Below are 16013 nucleotides of genomic sequence, written 5' to 3'. Positions count from 1 at the left end.
TCCCACAAATAATTAGGGCCCGTTTTGACGTTTATTGGATACAAACAGACAGACAAGGAAAGTTGGTATAAAGATATAAATATTAAATATATACATATATATAATTCTAATTTTTACAATTTAAAACATTTCACTTTCATTAATACAATTTAAATTTTCAAAACCAAGTTTAAAATTTGTTAAATTACAAAGTTTAACAGAAGTTTAAACATTTTAATGCACATGCACACAATTAGACTTAAAGGAAACAGCAAACCAAGATGTGCACGCTCTCATGCAAAAATCAAGCAGTTCAGCTAAAAACAATCGCATTTTTAAAATGTATATTGCCAGGGCTGCAAAAAAGTAAGGTGCTGAGGTAAAATCAACCTTTAAAGTCTAGGCTGTCTAAATGTTTGATGACTAAATTTCAGTCACTGCAAACCGAGATGTGCACGCTCTCACACAAAAATCGAGCAGTATTTTGCCAATTACCTACACTTAAGCTAGGATTAATCACGTTGCCTTTTAAAATTTATATGCCTAGGGCTATAGAAAGGTATAAGTAAGGTAAAGCCAAGGCGTTGCGACACTTTAAACTCAAGGTTTTCTTTAACAATTGATGACTAACTTTTATGCATCACAGACAATGAATGCAAATAAGAAATTTATTATGTTTTTAAGAAAGGTACGACGATATCCAAGCTAATCTAAGCAAGTGGGGTAAGTCAAATAGATCGATGATAGTCCGGGTACTGTAAAAAGTCTGGCCGCGCCGACAAAGTTGAAACCGAGCTGGCAGAGGACAGGGTAAGGCCAGTACTCGCCGTGCGTCACTAAGGCAGGTACATGGGGTAGGTTCAGTTCGAATTCAAATTGGCCCTAGTCCACCGTGATATCATCATGTTAAATAATCCGATGAAGGGCTAATGAGTAAACTGTAAAGTAGAGAATGCATGGTAGGCATGGGGTCTCTTAAAATTATATTTCCAGTCCTGTAAAGGGACTGGCCGGAAGCACAATTTTAAATAACCATACATGCAAAGATGGCAATTTCCTATTCACAACGGTACCCTAATAGCGCTGAGTCTGATCAATTATTAATTAAATATCAATGTTTATAACTTTAAGAACTGATTATTTTCAAATGCAGGTTTTCTACAAAAAGACATTAATACTTGCAGCTACGAAAGCACATAGGAATTATAAGAAATAAGCACTTTCAAACCTGTAGAAATGATAATATATCTTCCACTTTATTAAACAGACAAAAATTTCAAGTGTTCCATTGTGAATCGGGCATTATCATCTTGTAACATAAAGAAAGGGAAATAAAAAACTAAGTTTGGTTTAGTGGTCTATAATTAAATAGATAACCCCCTTCCTCTTAGCACCTTATCCCTATACGTAGTCCCTTTACTAGTTCTTTTCTGCAGTCCCTTTACTAGTTCTATTCTGCAGTCCCTTTACTAGTTCTATTCTGCAGTCCCTTTACTAGAACTATTCTGCAGTCCCTTTACAAGTTCTATTCTGCAGTCCCTTTACTAGTTCTATTCTGCAGTCCCTTTACTAGATCTATTCTGCAGTCCCTTTACTAGTTCTATTCTGCATTCCTTTTACTAGTTCTATTCTGCAGTCCCTTTACTAGTTTTATTCTGCAGTCCCTTTCCCTTTACTAGTTCTATTCTGCAGTCCCTTTACTAGTTCTATTCTGCAGTCCCTTTACTAGTCCTATCTATTCTGCAGTCCCGTTGCTAGTTCCATTCTGCAGTCCCTTTATTAGTTCTATTCTGCAGTCCCTTTACTAGTTCTATTATGAAGTCCCTTTACTAGTTCTATTCTGCAGTCGCTTTACTAGTTCTATTCTGCAGTCCCTTTACTAGTTGTATTCTGCAGTCCCTCTACTAGTCCTATTCTGCAGTCCCTTTTCTAGTTCTATTCTGCGGTCCCTTTACTAGTTCTATTCTGCGGTCCCTTTACTAGTTATATTCTGCAGTCCCTTTACTAGTTCTATTATGCAGTCCCTTTACTAGTTCTATTATGCAGTCCCTTTACTAGTTCTATTCTGCAGTCCCTTTACTAGTTGTATTCTGCAGTCCCTTTACTAGTTCTATTCTGCAGTCCCTTTACTAGTTCTATTCTGCAGTCCCTTTACTAGTTGTATTCTGCAGTCCCTTTACTAGTTGTATTCTACAGTCCCTTTACTAGTTCTATTCTGCAGTCCCTTTCTAGTTCTATTCTGCAGTCCCTTTACTAGTTGTATTCTGCAGTCCCTCTACTAGTTGTATTCTGCAGTCCCTTTACTAGTCCTATTCTGCAGTCCCTTTACTAGTTCTATTCTGCAGTCCCTTTACTAGTTCTATTCTGCAGTCCCTTTACTAGTCCTATTCTATCCAATTCAATATTTTCCTCATCAAATTTAAATAAATTTTCTATTATTTTGTTTCATTTGTTTTTATAAGCTTACAATACCATTAAAGAAATAGTTTTTAAGAATAAAGTTTCAAGAACTTTAAAACTTTATTTTATTTCTGAAAGAAAACAATTGGAGTCGCATCAACATAGATGGAGAAAATTAAAGTCTGACGGGGTTTTAATTTTCATTGATTCTAATTTTTCTGATAATTAATGTCATGTAAAGAGATGGTTTAATATAGACCTGCTTCAATAAATTTTAGATTAGCGGGTCTGATTTATTGTTGTGGCATACCAAAAAACAGCTTTTTTACTTGCTGTAGCATAGTGCAAGGCAGTAAGAAAGATTTAGACATTTTCGATGAAAAAATTTCACCCTTAATTTTTTAATTAAACTTTCAATCAAAAATAAACATAATTAATGTGTGTAAGAAAGGAATTGAGTCTTTGACACAAACTCTAATTTTCTATTATCTATATCTTTGCAACTCAATGTCGTGGACCTTGGATATTTCAAACTATGAATTTTATTAGATCAGATAATAAAAGTTTGAAATATCAAAAGTTAACATCTTTAGGTTGCAAAAATATAGGGATTAGAAAATCTGACTCAATTCCTTTTCGGTAATTCAGCCCGTCTAATTCTGTTGCATAAAACGCTATTAGATCTAGCACATACTGGATACACGTACTAATAGTGCTGGTACGGCAAAGACTAGACCAGCACTATTGTACTGGATCGGATCATTCAGCCTAAGAGTCACAAAAATTAACGTTTAATCTTCTTGGAAAAGTTACAATGTAATATATCAACCGTTTAAATTATTAATAAACAGCGAATATCAAAACCATGGACTAGGTTCGATTTTTTTGTTGAAACTTTTTTATGGAAAAAGACAAAGCCGATAATTTTAATTAAAAACCTGGGCAATTCTGTACACATAAAGGCAAACATTTGAAAAACATACCTCTGAAAAACAAACCTCTGAAAAACAAACCTCTGAAAAACAAACCTCTGCAAAACAAACCTCTGAAAAACATACCTCTGAAAAACAAACCTCTAAAAAACAAACCTCTGAAAAACAAACCTCTGAAAAACAAACCTCTGAAAAACATACTACCTCTGAAAAACATACCTCTGAAAAACAAACCTCTAAAAAACAAACCTCTGAAAAACAAACCTCTGAAAAACAAACCTCTGAAAAAACAAAAACTGAAAAACAAACCTCTGAAAAGCAAATCTCTGAAACACATACCTCCGAAAAACAAACCTCTGAAAAACAAACCTCTGAAAAACAAACCTATGAAAATCAAACCTCTAAAAAACAAACCTCGAAAAACAAACCTCTGAAAAACAAACCTCTGAAAAACAAACCTCTGAAAAACAAACTCCTGAAAAACAAGCTACTGAAGAAAAATTTCTGAATTGCAAACTATTGAACTTAAAATTTTAGTAAATTTGAACATGAGTTTTAAAATTAAATTGGTCTATTATCGCCATTTAACAGTTCTAAAATATAAAATGTACATAACATTTTCGTTTACTGGGCAGTTTCTACAAGTCTAATTAAGATTAAGCCACGCAAATAGATGTAATTATAAAGCCAAACATAAAATGCTTTTTAATAATTTAGAATAAACATTTTAACCAACATTCTTTATTCTATTAGAAGTAACAACATTTTATCCAAAACATACATTTCTTATTTATATCTTTAATGCAAAAAAACTTGTTGAACAACATGTCTAATACACAATTTAATACAATTTGTAAAGCTTTTAAAAACACTGGATAAAAAATACATGATTTAAAGTATTATCGTTTTCAGAAAAAGTTTAAGTTTTAGTGAAAATAAATTTGAAGGTAAAATTGGAAAATTGATAGGAATTCAATTTATGATCTTTTGTGTCAAATATTTCCAGTATAAAATAAAGTTTTAAGGATTTTGATTAAAATTTGTTCATTTTAACTTTTATACTTGAAATATATATAATCATTTCATACTACAATTCGGGTTTTCCCCACTCGGGTTAATACAAACATTTATTCAGTAAGCATTTTATCTAGTCGCTTAAACTCAAATATTAAGCGACTAGACAGAAAATTAGATTAGATTTGATTTATCTCTAATTTCCTAATCGTTGTTTTCAAACTATGAATCTTACGAAAATATCGAAGGTTTACACCATCAATAAAAGGATTAGAAAAAAGACTTGAGGCGAATCAACAGCTTTTTTAAGTGGTTGGATCTATAAAACCTTGTTCTTGTCTTGTAATCTCGAAGTCTGTATCAAAATAAATTATGTTAAAGGGACTGTAAGCGTAATTCCAAGTGACCCTTTATCTAAAAATGACAATGCTCCAATTTAAACGTTACCTTTAATAGCTTTGTATGATCAAGTATTATTTAGGTATAAATTTTTTCTAACCGTTCATTCTAAATTGAGCGCATTTTTTGTTGATAATAAACAATGGAGAAATTATCAGAATTAAACACTTTTCGAATCAGAAAAACAGATTACGGTTTCTAGGGTACCTTTGTGAATCTGACATTGCCATATCCTCATTGAGGATCGCTTAAAATTACGCTTACAATCCTGTGCAATGAAGAAATGTGTTTACAGATTGCTACTTTATTGCTCAGACGTACATTTAGAGATACATTTAGATGTTTAGATTTAAAGAGAAAACAATTTATAGTCCGTTTTCTTTGTATGTTATTAAACCTTGAAGGAGTTTATTCTGCAGATTTGTAATATTTTCTTGAACCTTTTTGTGATTGGTGATTTAATATGTGACTTTAAAGAGACTGTCAGCGTGATTTTAAGTGAACTTCCATTTAAAGAGAGAAATCTCAGATTTACAACGGTACCCTTTAACCCTTAGACTGGTCATCGAAGACAGAGAACTCAGTGCAAATATCTTTTAACTGTTGTGTAAAATGCCGTATATCTTCAGTATACGCTAGCGTACTGTGTAACCTCTTCGCGGATGACGTCACATCTATTCCTGGAAAATCTAGAATATTCTATATCCAACGCGGTTCTCAACAATTTGAATGTAAACATGTGTGTGTTATCACTTCTCAAAAGTAAATATTAATATTCCTTAAATATAAAACCACCTTGAAAATAAAATGTTCAAGATTAAGCTTTTCTTTAGATAAAAGGAAATTTTTGTTTTAATGATGGAAGGTCACTTGAAATTACGCTTTCAGTCCCTTTAAGAGACTTTAGACGTATTTTAAGTGAACCTCCATTCAAAAAGGGGCATGTCCGATTCATAACTGAAACCTCTAGACAGAAAGAATGAAGCAAATTATCAGAATTCCTACTTTTTTAAAGGAAAAACAATGATATCTTCCTCATTGTTACTTATACAACGGTTTAAAGGCTACCGTTGTAACTCCCTTAAAACTACGTTTAGCTACTTTAGCAATTCAATTTTAACTATTTAAATTAAACATTGATGGATTTATTTTTGAGAGAAATTCATGTTTTGATCATAATTGCTTTTAAGCTCATCAAGTGCAGTTGAACTTTGAAGATTCATTTGGTGTACCGTCCTGGTTTAGCTCTTATAAAGTCTGAATGTGTTTTGTTCTGCTTGCTCTAGCAGTTCAAAGTCACTCAGCTCTGTACTTGAAATGAACCGAGGTTTACACTGCAGTTTATATCCGGCTATAATTGGCAAAACTATAATTGTCATCATAGCTTTATAACAATATTTTTTTTTGCCTCCGTTATATTCATCTTTCTTAACTGTCACACTATAAGAAGTGTTATTTTTTAATAGTCCCACTGTAAACCACTTGATTTCTTCCACCAATCAGAAGTGAACAGTAATAGTTTCAGCCACCGACGGCGAATCAGTGTTAGTCAATTATGCCAGATAGGTTTGATAGGGAGTACTGTCGATCTTTGACCAGTTTTTTGACAGATTTGTCTACAGCAGTCGATTTATTCTTCCATATTTTTTCTATTAGCCAATATTTTTAATCTAATCCCTTTCCATCGTTGTACCACAGTGTGGACATGTATTATCACTGTACGCCATATTTTCTCCCATCTATATGTACATAAACTTATTTTCTGAAAAGGAACTGAACTTGCATTAACTTCTTTTTAACTTATTTAAATAAAAATTTTAAATATTTTGCATTAACTTCTAGTTTACAATCTTTGCAATCTGAGCTGAAAACTTTAGAATGGTGGATATCGAGATTAATGCTTGATCTCCTCTTTTTAAAATCTCCAGATTAAATAATGCTTGTTATCCTCTTGTTATTAATCTCCAGATTAAACAAGGCTTGTTATCCTCTTGTTATTAATATCCAGATTAATTAACCGATCGGGATTAAGGATATTTCATTCTAAAGTTTTCAGCTCTGAGCTGGAAACTTTAGAATAGGATATCCTTAATCTAAATCGGAAAATTAATCTGGAGATTATTAAGAAGAGGAGAAAGAAATAATTTGAAAATAAGTTTATTTAATATTTATTTCCCTGGATAAGATGGCAAGTGAGGCATTCGTATATATATTTATCAACATCTCTAACAGGTCCAGCAATCATCCGAGCCTACCATCCAACCAAATATCAAATATTAGATTTGAACTGTTTAACTCTAGTTTTGGTAATTTTAAATGGAACGTATGTGCGCGGGATTTACATGGGTTCCCTTGAAATCTTAAAATGATAAAAAAAAACGTGGAAGATAAAGTTTTTTGTTCTGACTCGAAAAGTGTTTAACTCTGTTAATTTCTCCATTGTTATTTTAAGCACGAAATGATTAATTCACTTTCGCATGAAACCAACAAATTAAAATAAACCGTTAAAAAACATGGATATCTAATTCATACTACGTCATGCAAATCTTAAGAGGGTACCAGATGTAATATTGCCATTTTTGCATGGAGGGTCACTTGAAATCACGCTTACAGTCCCTTTAAATACCACGATTCAAAACTAATCCCATTGCCTTATACTATTAGTGATCTCTAACATTTTGCTCGTAATATTTAACTTAACAGAAATTATGAACAATTTGTTCAAAACTATTAACTGATTGCTAGAAGTTTATAAATTTGTCAGAAATTCTTAACATTCCCTGCAATTGGGGGGGGGGGGGGTTACTTAAACATTCCCTTTAACGGAAAAAATGTCTCCAAAAAAATTGCTTATGCTTTCCTCACCCCCCTGTTTCCTACTTTGGCCGATCAAACTTAAAGGGACTATTGCAGGAAAATACCTTTTTATACCACAAACTTTAAATTTTTAATATCTTTGCATCCCGATGTCGTAGACCTAAACTATGAATCAACATATCCAAGTTTGATATATCTAAGGTTTACACCATCAGGTTGTAAAGATATTGTAATTAGACAATCTGAGTTTGTGGCAAAAACTCAGTTTCTTTAAACCAAACTTCAGCCACGTTGAATTTCTATTGTTGAATTTCTACTGTGAAACCGGATATACTTGCTTTCCTCACAGTTTGGCGTAATAAATATACAAACTAGAGGAGAAACGAGGCAAATAGATTGTCAAGTACAATAGATGGCAACGTAGAATTTGTTCACTCTCAGTACAGCTGTACTCTGACGTCACAAGTGTCAATTCTAAATTTTTGTGTCCGACAAAATTATTATTTTAGATATAGATCTTACAGTAAAATAAGTTTAATTTAATGTGTGCTTTATTTTCTGTTTTTACTCTTACTTTACTTACACTTGCGACGTCATGTATAATTTGCCCATTTCGCTGTTGCCACCTATTGTACTTGATAATCTATTTGATACAAGGTCACAAAGTAATACCACTTATGTCGCATAAATTTTACTCTAACCTGAGGCCAAAGGAATTGAGTCTTTGCCACAAATTCAGTTTTTGTAAAACCTATATCTTTACAACCTTATGGTGTAAACCTTTGATATTTCAAACTTACATTATTTGACCTAATAGCATTCATAGTTTGANGGAAACCCGCCAATTTTACCCTTTGTCGCGTTTTTGACCGTTTGTCGTTTGACCCTTTGTCAATGAATCGATGTCCATCTACAAAATGTCCAGTTTATAAAATGTTCTATTTATAAATGTCCGTCTATCCATCTATAAAATATAAAATCTATAAGATGTCCTGCTACCTCTCCTCATCGTCCTTATCCTTGCAGAGTATGATGATGACGAGGACAACGAGACCAATCAGCATCACCAGTGCCAGACCGATCACTAGAATATCAATTTATAAACCAAGGACTGAATTTACTGAATTTGAGTTACGTCACTGAATTACCTACTGCCGGTTCTATTTTGAACCACCGATTTAAAGTTAAAGGTTACGGATGGATTTAAATTGGTGATTCAAACTTGAACCGGTAATAGCCAGTTCAAATTCATTAAATTCGGTTCCAGGCAATCTTTACCAACAAAACCTTAGATATATCAAACCCTGAATTCTGCTGGATACTGGGTTTCATTACGATTTACGACACTCTAAAGTTTCTGGCTCTGAAGTCTCATACATTGTGTATTTCTATTATCTATATAGATACATTTATACATTAGTAATCTTCTCTTTAGAGCTTCAAGACAGACATGATATAAATTGTTTTTACCCTCTCTCTATAAATATATACTTTTCTCAAACCTTTTACAGCTATCTCCAAGAATGAATATATAATGTATACATTCTACAGCTTAGAAAAGAATGAAAATAATAAGTGTTTTAAAGAAGTACAATTGTGTAACACCTTCCTTGTTCAAAGGCAATAGAATTATTATTATCGCTATAAACAAAATAAACCTGTAAAAAAACACAATAAACAAGATATTTCTACATAATTCAGAGTACCGTTGTCCCTTTATCTCAAAGTACCGTTGTCCCTTTATCTCAGAGTACCGTTGTCCCTTTATCTCAGAGTACCGTTGTCCCTTTATCTCAGAGTACCGTTGTCTCTTTATCTCAGAGTACCGTTGTATCTTTATCTCATAGTACCGTTGTCCCTTTATCTCAAAGTACTGTTGTCCCTTTCTCTCAAAGGACCGTAGTCCCTTTATCTCAGAGGACCGTTGTCCCTTTATCTCAGAGTACTGTTGTCCCTTTATCTCAGAGTACTGTTGTCCCTTTATCTCAGAGTAGCGTTGTCCTTTTAACTCAGAGTGCCGTTTTCCCTTTATCTCAGAGTACCGTTGTCCCTTTATCTCATAGTACTGTTGTCCCTTTAACTCAGAGTACTGTTGTCACTTTATATCAAAGGACCGTTGTCCCTTTATCTCAGAGGACCGTTGTCCCTTTATCTCAGAGGACAGTTGTCCCTTTAACTAAGAAGACCATTGTCCCTTTAACTCAGAGTACTGTTGTCCCTTTATCTCAGAGGACCGTTGTCCCTTTATCTCAGAGGACCGTTGTCCCTTTATCTCAGAGGACTGTTGTCCCTTTATCTCAGAGGACCGTTGTCCCTTTAACTCTTGAGAAAAATATTCTAAACTGTCAACTTACCAACAAGTAGCACTGGCAACATCGAGACCAATTGATCAGTTTTTTGGCGCAAAAATTAAATTCTGCAACATCGCAGAAATTCTTGCAAATCTATCCATTTCATATTTCTTCTTTTTCTTCTTCACATTTCTATTCTAAAAGAAGGAGCTTACATAGATAGTATTTTGGGACTCGGTGATAAAATCTTAAAATATGTCCTGTATGTCATATAAAGAATGTACAGAGTAGAGTTGAAAAATAAATAAAGGATTTAAAGGGACTGTAAAGGAAAAATGAAAGAGGGTATAGACTGAAATGATTTGGGGGCGTCGCAAGCGCGCCCAAGTATTTGTTTCGTCTCTGATTTATGTATAAAAAACCTTTTCTAAGAGTTTTTACGAAAATTAACAATATTACTACGCAACATTACTACACAACATTACTGCGCAACATTATTACGACTTAGACACAACTCTCATAAAAAATGCTAAGCGACTGAGCCTGATTTGACTTGAATAAGAGGTTTATGGTATTGGTGTGAACTCAATATTGCTCTCCCTGCCCCCTGAAAAACTCCAAAGATCGATGTTTTTTTTATGCAGCAGCAAGATGTTCAAGATGCCCCAAATTTATTAGATGGAACTGATGACTTTCCTCAAACTCTGATTTTCTAATCTCTAAATCTTTTCCAAATTATGCTGGAAACTTTTGATATTTCAAACTTTTGTATTTTTGTGTAGCAGAATTCTTAGTTAAAATATTTTATAAACTTTGATAGTATTTCATAAAAATTTCTTAAAATTTTATAAAACTTTGATAAATTTTTATAAAACTTTGCAAGAATCTTGAACTTTTAAAATGAAAAATCAAAATGCTAGAATCAGAAACAAAATCGAAGGGTATTTTTAGGCCATACAGGAAAAAAAATGCGTAGCCCATCAATTTTTGTTTTTTCCTGGTTCATGGTTGAACTAGGTAGACGTGGTTCAAACCATTTTTTTTCACTTGAACCAGCGCACATAAAAAGTTCAGCGGTTCAGATAGAACTAAAGGATGAGTCTCTACCAAATGTATTTTGTCTGTATCCTCAAATTAAACATTCCCTGCAACTGTAAACTTGTTTCTCTCTTTAGTAAATCACTAAATAAACCTTCAAAAGATAATATTTAAGTCAGAGAATTAATTTAATCATGGGATCATCATACTATATACGAGTTCCAGGTGGTCTTTATAACAGTCATCCTTTGCGGGTAACCCTGTACTTCTTGCATGCAGTTCATTAAATCTGGTTCCCGAGGCCGAATTTAAAGAATTTGATCCGCGGCTTAAATTTAGGCCGCGGCTCACATATGGTTGGTTCCATCTAAAATTGTATGAAATCTTTCAAGATTTAAGCTGGCGCTCAACGGTTTTTGGGGGATTTGAGACGCGGCTTAAATTCATTAAATTCGGACACATGACAGCCAAAATGAATCAATTTAATCCTAAGGACGGTACGAGATACTTGCTTAATCCAGGGAATTACAACTTAAAATTTTGGACCTCTTTTTATTTTTACATCGATGGAAACCCGCCAAGTTTGTTTTCCATTTAAAATCGCTGAGTTTCAGCAATACAGCCGGAAATGGAGGAAGCAGTTTTATTGGGCTAAAAATATATGTGTACAATGCAAAGAGAACAATAGAAACCCTAAACAAGAGGGGGGGGGACATAATGGAAAGTAAAAGGGGGGGGGTATAATGGGAAGAAAAGGGGAGGGGGAGTGTAGGGGCACTGGTCAGTACCAAAGGAGATGGTATACTTGTAGACAATTTTTTCTTTCTAAAAACATACAGGGTGCTCAAATAAAAATGAGAATAAAAACAATTTGAAAATTGTCTTGGATTCCCGATTATTGATAGTTAAAAATAGTGTTTAAAAAGTTATGTCTCTCAAAAGCATTTTAAAAGTGGTTTCCTTGTTCGTATTCTAAAAGTTGACATTGCCATATTAAACATTTGAACAATTTTGTTGATTTTTATAAATTGGAATATGGACAAATTAATTACTATTACTACTACAATTGTAATTACAAAATAATGCCGCGTAAAACAAAGAAGATATAGAAGAAGTCACTTAATTCCTATGTTTATTAGCACAACCTGTAAAGTAAATTCCATAATCTATATATAAGACCTAAGATCTTCAAAATTCAGCTGCACTTTTATTGTACATCTAGCTGAAGGACCCGGAAATGCCCGTGGAAAAAAATTGAAAAAAAAAACATTTTCTTAGTTTCGATTTTTTTAGTCTATAACGTCCATCCATAAGTTTCCACAAAAAATTTCAGCCCANTATTATTATTGTTTTTTATTTTTTTTATTATTTTTCCAATAATCATTATCATCATTATCAGTATTGTTTTATCACTATTTCCACATTATAAGATTGATAAAATATGATTTAATTGTAGGAAGACCAAGGGATGTAATCTGTCGTCTTTGCAATAAGGACAGGAACCAAAGGAAATCGGCGTAGATACCTTTCTCCGAGGAAGCCTAGACGCTCCGATTAGGACTGGGCAAATTTCCGTTAAAGAAACGGAGGTTTTCAAAAATTGACGGAAGAGTCCGTTAACGAACTGCAAAAACCATAAAGTTTCAAATCGTGAACGACACGGATTAGCCGTTTTTAAAAAAAAAAATAACGGTTAAAAATGTTGTTTCTGTGTTTATAAACCGTTAACGAAGTTTTTTCGCCATTAATACTGTAATGTACCGTTAACAAAATTTTGTTCGCCGTTAATACTGTAACTGTTAACTGTTAACGAAATTTTTTCGTTAATTTTGTGATAAAAATACCATTAATGGCTAGAGCCATTAACGATTGTTGATAATTTTCCGTTCCCGCTGTTAATAAAATTTAGAGCATTAACTAATGGCAATTTTTTAAGAAAGCCGGAAAATGTCGTTAACAGAACGAACGTTCCGATCTTACCTTTAAAATTAACGGCCAACTGAAACTCTTACGGCATGAACTAACGTTAACGAAACGGTTAGAAAAAGTTGGAACGTGCCCAGCCCTAGCTATGATATAGAACTGTTGGGTCACTGGTCACTGTGCAGCTGATAAACTAATTATAACGAATAGGGTTCAATTAGACAGGTTAATGGGTACACACATTTATCATAAACTTATTATCTACAGTGGGAACCAAACCAGTCACAGTTTTCTTCTTTTGTATTCATAAAGGAACCAATAATTTTCCATCCATATAAAAAACTCTGCGCTCTTACGTATATATATTTATGTCAGTTATGATTGTTTTTTTAAAATCTAATATTTTTCTCCAAAATCCAATTTTTGATCAAATAAAATTCCACGGGGCATGCCAGCCACTTTAGCTAGTCTTAATAATAAAAAAAGACATTCGTATATATATGTTTCCTATTGCCGGAAAAACGGCTGGACCGAATGGGCTGAAATTTTGTGTGGACACTCATAGGTAATCTGGAGTTGACAGAGACAAAAAAAATACAATTTTTTATTCAATTTTATTTTTTTTTTATTCCACGAGCATAGATTCACTAGTATCTATTATTTACAAAGATAACCAGTAAACTGAAGAATGGGAAGACGACATTAAAGCAATACTGAAGTAGACTTATTGGTAAGTTAATAAATCACTTATCATGTGAATTGCTCTTTTTACACTGCACAATTGCTATGTCATAACTTACAGTCGACTTCCTATTTCAGAGTTTTCTGGTTATTAATGTATTACAATGATGCTTTAAACTGGTATATGCAGCAATCATGAAAAAGAATTGTCGGTTTTTACCACGAAAAAAATCGTTAAATTCTGTCAATTTCCTTCGTTGACTCTGTTCAATCAATCAATCCATCTATTTGTCTGTTATCTATCTATCTATCTATCTATCTATCTATCTATCTATCTATCTATCTATCTATCTATCTATCTATCTATCTATCTATCTATCTATCTATATCTATCTATCTATCTATCTATCTATCTATCTATCTATCTATCTATCTATCTATCTATCTATCTATCTATCTATCTATCTATCTATCTAATCTATCTGGGAACTATCTCCAACATCCAGGTCGTCTCGCCTTGTTATCCTAAGACGAAGTGACAAAAAACTTACAGCAGGGAAATTTTCTTTTCCTTTTCCTCCATATTTTTCGTTGTTTATGTAAAACAAAAAGCCTAAGTTTTAATGAACAATTTAAATATTTGTTGGTTAAAGTATATTTTCCCCTGTTCAACCCTAGATAAGGGTTGAGGCATAAAATCAGTAACTGCTGCTAACATACAGATTAACGGTAGAATGAATGAATGTCTTCAAGGAATTTTTTAGTTGTAATATCTTCCTGGTTTCGTGTCTATGTTTTTTTTCTTTTTTTCAAATGGCACAGAGACAGTGATTTTTATCAAACATGTTTTTCAAAAAAGTGGCAAAAGATGTTATATTATCAGCACCAAACAAGAAAATCTAGGGATGAAAGAAAACAATTACACAAAGGAACTGCAAGAAGGCTGCAGACACCTGGCCAGCAGTACTATAGATTAATAAAAAAATCAGCACTTACAAGAAAACTTAATTAGGAACATTTTATAAAAAAAAAACATTTTATTATTTTTTACTTATTTATTTTTCATAATTTTCACCTATTTTCCAGAACTAGTAAATACCCAGATAATTATCGAAGAAATAGAAATTCTGGATTATCCATTAGTTTAATGTGTTAAATTCTTACTCTTAAACATTAAACTGTTACTTGATAAAAATAAACTTTGAATTGTTATGTTATGCCAAGAATATTTTTAACCTTGTTACTTTAAGAAAAGCATAACTTTGACCTGTTACTTCATGTCATTAGTAAAAAGTATCTTTGAACTGTTACACTTCATGCCAGGATTAACTTTGCGCTATTACTTTATACTAAGGGTATCTTTAAACTTGTAACTTTTAGCCAAAAGTAACTTAAAACTGTTACTTTATACCGAGAGTATCTTTAAACTTGTTACTTTTAGCCAAAAGTAAACTTAAAAGTGTTACTTTATACCGAGAGTATCTTTAAACTTGTTACTTTTAGCCAAAAGTAAACTTTAAAGTGTTACTTTATACCAAGAGTATCTTTAAACTTGTTACTTTTAGCCAAGATAATGTTATAACTGTTACTTTCTTCAAAGATAACGTTATAACTAATGTTACTCCCTGCCAAATATCTTCTTTATATATCTAATGTTGTAATCTCTGTTTGTCTGTCTTAAATCGTATTTTGCGACCAAGTGCGGGTAAACGGCGGAAGTAACTATGAGTAACCTGGGCTTACGCTGGGTTTCCAAACTATCGTACCTATACAAACTTTCTACCCATAAGTGTGTGTAAAAATCTGGTTGACTGCCTGCAATTAGTATCTGTTATCATAAAAGTAAGATATGGATCAATGTTTATTAGACTCTTGCCGATATATCTATCTATCTATCTATCTACCTGCTGAATGTTTCTATAAAAACTGGCGGAAAAACAACCTAACCAGATTTGACCATCATTCCCCCCCCCCCCACCTCCTTTTCTCTTCAACTTTGTTTTTAATTACATTTTGTAAAAACCAAACAAACATATTTCGTTTAAACGAACGAACAATTCAAAAAGTCTTTCAAGTTTACATATAATGTTAATGTTCTTTTTTGTCCATGTCTACCTTCAGTATATTCTTGTTTTGGCCATGTCTATTTCAGTATATTCTTGTTTTGGCAAGGTCTACCTTCAGTATATTATTGTTTTGTCCATTTCTACCTTCAGTATATTATTGTTTTGTCCATATCTACCTTCAGTATATTATTTTTTTGTCTATGTCTACCTTCAGTATATTATTGTTTTGTCCATGTCTACCTTCAGTATATTATTGTTTTGTCCATGTCTACCTTTAGTATATTTTTGTTTTGTCCATGTCTATCTTCAGTATATTATTGTTTTGTCCATATCTACCTTCAGTATGTAATTGTTTTGTCAATGTCTACCTTCAGTATATAATTGTTCTGTTCATGTCTACCTTCAGTATATAATTGTTTTGTCCATGTCTACCTTCAGTATATTATTGTTTTGTCCATGTCTACCTTCAGTAT

Source organism: Eurytemora carolleeae, unplaced genomic scaffold, assembly GCF_000591075.1.
Source record: "Eurytemora carolleeae unplaced genomic scaffold, Eaff_2.0 scaffold679, whole genome shotgun sequence".
In the NCBI taxonomy this organism is placed as follows: Eukaryota; Metazoa; Arthropoda; class Copepoda; order Calanoida; family Temoridae; genus Eurytemora; species Eurytemora carolleeae.
The sequence above is the reverse complement of the archived record's forward strand: the minus strand, read 5'-3'. Positions refer to the sequence as shown.